A 4736-nucleotide genomic window follows, 5' to 3' on the forward strand; every position below is an offset into this window, starting at 1 on the left:
CGGCGGCAGCGCGTCTCGTCGAACACCTTGACGCTCATATCGACCTCGCCAAGGTAGGAGAATGTGAGAACGCAGCCAGCTTCGAGGTCGTGGTAGCGCGCGAACTTCTCCTAGCCGGTGTGCAGGTACATCTTGACGCGCCTGTCGAAAAGCACGTCCACTGGCCACCGGCAGCAGTCGCAGCCACACTCTCGCAGATGCAGCGTGGCCGGCTCGTTGTCGGGGACGAAGTCGGCGAACTTGTCCGGCAGCCTTTGGATGCCGAGTGGGTCGCCCTTGAGGATGACGACGAACTCGAACATCACTTCCCGCTCCTCCTCCTGCAGGTCCGACGACGAAGACGACGGCGTGTCGCAGGCGACGACGAGCGTGCAGCTTGCCGCGGCCACGACTACGACCACGGCCGCGACCTTGGCCTTGGCCTCTGCCTCTACCAGCCATGGCGTCATCTCTTGAGATGGTGGCGGCTAGGATTGGGGAGAGAGGCGCCAGAGTTTGTGTGGGAGGGACGATGCGAGAGCGCCCTTTTTATAGGCCGGAGAGAGGCGGGGGAGCGGTGGGGCTCATTAACGCCGGCACAGAGAGCTAGACGCGACGAGACGGTTCGCTGCGCGTCTGCGGAAACTGCACCTCCACTGCGCGCCAATAACTTCCATCGCGAGGTAGGCGACGGTTAGGTTAAAATTGAATGTGCCGCTGACCCGTTGGCCCCGCCACTCCCCGCTGGCGTCGACATTTGGGATGTGTGGCTGACAGGCGGCTCCCACGCCCAAAATTTTCCGCCTCGCGAGGCGTCAGCGCGCCCGATTCGCACTCTTCGCCAAGGGGCCAACACGGGGTTGCCGACGCTTCTATTTGGCTTGAAAAAGCACTAACGCTATTTGGAGCGCGCCGGTGTGAGCCCATTTTCGCTGCCGGCCCCCAAAACACTATCGGAACCGCTATGGGGCGCCGGTGGAGATGCTCTAATGTACAAGCATTTATTTTTTGTGCATTTTAAATTCGTGCCCTTGGTGCGAGGGAAGTTCCTGCCCCTCCCTCCCGCATGCTCTAAAAATCATGTTTTTACTAAAGAGTTCAGAAGTAGTTTTGAGATTTCGAAAGTTGGTGACATTATTGATTACAATCCTGCCATATATATAATGGATTCAGCCAAGCCATGACTTTGTGAAATTTTGGGGATGGAGATGATAATCTAGTAAGATTCTGGAGGTTTCCAAAAGCCCTTGGATCAAAGAGGTTAGATCCCAAAGTCAAGATGCAATCTCTATCATTATATTTATGAAAACTATATTTTTGGAAGCCACCACCAAGAGCAAAGGGCAGTGCATCCCTAGCGTTGGGAGTGCAGGGAGCTTCCAATGCCTTAATTAGTTAACAGTATAATGGAACCACCAGGAACTTACCACAGCGTTTGGACGTTTTGAGCCGTTGGATCGAACAATCTAATGGTCTACATATGTTTGCCCTTACCGAATCGGTACCATCTCGCGAACTCACGCCTTACAGATTTTGTTGTACAGCCTTTTAACGTTTTAAAGGCCAAGTTTCGTTGTAGGGCTTCTACTCCCAGGATTGTTCTAGGCCTTACGACGTTGATTGGGCCCAAAAAATACTGAACGGGCTTGGGCTTCCAGCAATTACCGGTTGCGTTCCTTCTTCCTTCTCCTTCGACCTCCTGCGCCGCCGACCATCCTCCGCTCGCGTCGCGGATGAAGTAGTAAAGCATCCGTTTCTCATTGCCTTTAATGGATTTTGATGAGGTGCACCGGCCACGGATTGTGGAGATACGTTACTGTCTCGTTCTCGCTGCTTACTCCTGCCTATATATTGTTCATATTTTGGGTAGATTTTCGGGCCCAGCAGTCCTCTCTTCCTCCCAGCGATTCTATTTTGTTCAATGTTCTTCTAAATGTCGTTCTCAGTTTCAAGGTGCCAATCGGTGGATGTTTCATTCTTATTCCGGTAAGTTTCTTCGAGAAGTTCCTAGGTCTTTTTGATATGTTTTTTTTTAAACATAAGGCCTAAGCCCTGCTTTAAATTAATAAAGCCGCGAAACCGGCAGATACAGGGTGCATACATAGCAAACACAGCGAACAGGACACAGAAACACAAGCAAACAAAGGATAAAAACTACGAGCTTCGCTTGACACGCCGTGTCCATCGTCTTCACGAACGCCGACACCAGGAGAAGCAGGGGCAGTAGGGAGCATCATCCGCAGGCACATTGCAAGCATTTCTACCACAAGAACGAAAGGAGGCCAGCACACGGTCTCTGACTCCGAAGAGGGATCCCTTCCCTCTCGCCCCGGATCGCAGGGCGCCGCACCGTCGAAAGGCAGAGAGGTTCCCCCAAGAACGCACCATCGCTGAGACTACCCAAAGCTCAAAGGAGAGATCAAGACCAGCCGCCGCACCAGAAGCCACGCCACGGCCACAGCCACCCACATCACCGTCCAGAGGACGCACGCTGATGAACGAAGGCGCACTAGGAGGATCGGCAGACAAAAAGCAACAACCACCACCAGACCCAAGCTTGCGGAGTGATGCGTGTGGTTGGCACGTCCGTTGGGAACCCCAAGAGGAAGGTGTGATGCGCACAGCGGCAAGTTTCCCTCAGTAAGAAACCAAGGTTTAATCGGACCAGTAGGAGTCAAGAAGCACGTTGAAGGTTGATGGCGGCGAGATGTAGTGCGGCGCAACACCAGTGATTCCGGCGCCAACGTGGAACCTGCACAACACAACCAAAGTACTTTGCCCCAACGAAACAGTGAGGTTGTCAATCTCACCGGCTTGCTGTAACAAAGAGTTAACCGTATTGTGTGGAAGATGATTGTTTGCAGAAAACAGTAGAACAAGTATTGCAGTAGATTGTATTTCAGTAAAGAGAATTGGACCGGGGTCCACAGTTCACTAGAGGTGTCTCTCCCATAAGACGAACAGCATGTTGGGTGAACAAATTACAGTTGGGCAATTGACAAATAAAGAGAGCATGACCATGCACATACATATCATGATGAGTATAGTGAGATTTAATTGGGCATTACGACAAAGTACATAGACCGTCATCCAACTGCATCTATGCCTAAAAAGTCCACCTTCAGGTTATCATCCGAACCCCCTCCAGTATTAAGTTGCTAACAACAGACAATTGCATTAAGTATGGTGCGTAATGTAACTAGTGACTACATCCTTGAACATAGCACTAATGTTTTATCCCTAGTGGCAACAGCACAACACAACCTTAGAACTTTCTGCCATCGTCCCTGTGTCAATGCAGGCATGAACCCACTATCGAGCATAAGTACTCCCTCTTGGAGTTACAAGCATCTACTTGGCCAGAGCATCTACTAGTAACGGAGAGCATGCAAGATCATAAACAACACATAGCATAACTTTGATAATCAACATAACAAGTATTCTCTATTCATCGGATCCCAACAAACGCAACATATAGAATTACAGATAGATGATCTTGATCATGTTAGGCAGCTCACAAGATCCGACAATGATAGCACAATGGGGAGAAGACAACCATCTAGCTACTGCTATGGACCCATAGTCCAGGGGTAGACTACTCACACATCACACCGGAGGCGACCATGGCGGCGTAGAGTCCTCCGGGAGATGATTCCCCTCTCCGGCAGGGTGCCGGAGGCGATCTCCTGGATCCCCCGAGATGGGATCGGCGTTGGCGGCGTCTCTGGAAGGTTTTCCGTATCGTGGTTCTCGGTACTGGGGGTTTCGTCACGGAGACTTTTTATAGGCGGAAGGGCAGGTCAAGAGGCGGCACGGGGGCCCCACACCACAGGGCCGCGCGGCCAAGGGGGGGCCGCGCCGCCCTAGGGTGTGGCCCCTCCGTGGCCCCTCTTCGTCTCTCCTTCGGACTTCTGGAAGCTTCGTGAGAAAATAGGCCCCTGGGCTTTGATTTCGTCAATTCCGAGAATATTTCCTTACTAGGATTTCTGAAACCAAAAACAGCGAGAAAACAAAGAATCGGCACTTCGGCATCTTGTTAATAGGTTAGTTCCAGAAAATGCACGAATATGACATAAAGTGTGCATAAAACATGTAGATAACATCAATAATGTGGCATGGAACATAAGAAATTATCGATACGTCGGAGACGTATCAGCATCCCCAAGCTTAGTTCTGCTCGTCCCGAGCAGGTAAAACGATAACACAGATAATTTCTGGAGTGACATGCCATCATAATCTTGATCATACTATTTGTAAAGCATATGTAGTGAATGCAGCGATCGAAACAATGTATATGACATGAGTAAACAAGTGAATCATATAGCAAAGACTTTTCATGAATAGCACTTCAAGACAAGCATCAATAAGTCTTGCATAAGAGTTAACTCATAAAGCAATAATTCAAAGTAAAGGTATTGAAGCAACACAAAAGAAGATTAAGTTTCAGCGGTTGCTTTCAACTTGTAACATGTATATCTCATGGATATTGTCAACATAGAGTAATATAATAGATGCAATAAGCAAGTATGTAGGAATCAATGCACAGTTCACACAAGTGTTTGCTTCTTGAGGTGGAGAGAAATAGGTGAACTGACTCAACATTGAAAGTAAAAGAATGGTCCTCCATAGAGGAAAAGCATCGATTGCTATATTTGTGCTAGAGCTTTGATTTTGAAAACATGAAACAATTTTGTCAACGGTAGTAATAAAGCATATGCATCATGTAAATTATATCTTATAAGTTGCAAGCCTCATGC

Source organism: Lolium perenne, chromosome 4, assembly GCF_019359855.2.
Source record: "Lolium perenne isolate Kyuss_39 chromosome 4, Kyuss_2.0, whole genome shotgun sequence".
Taxonomy (NCBI): Eukaryota; Viridiplantae; Streptophyta; class Magnoliopsida; order Poales; family Poaceae; genus Lolium; species Lolium perenne.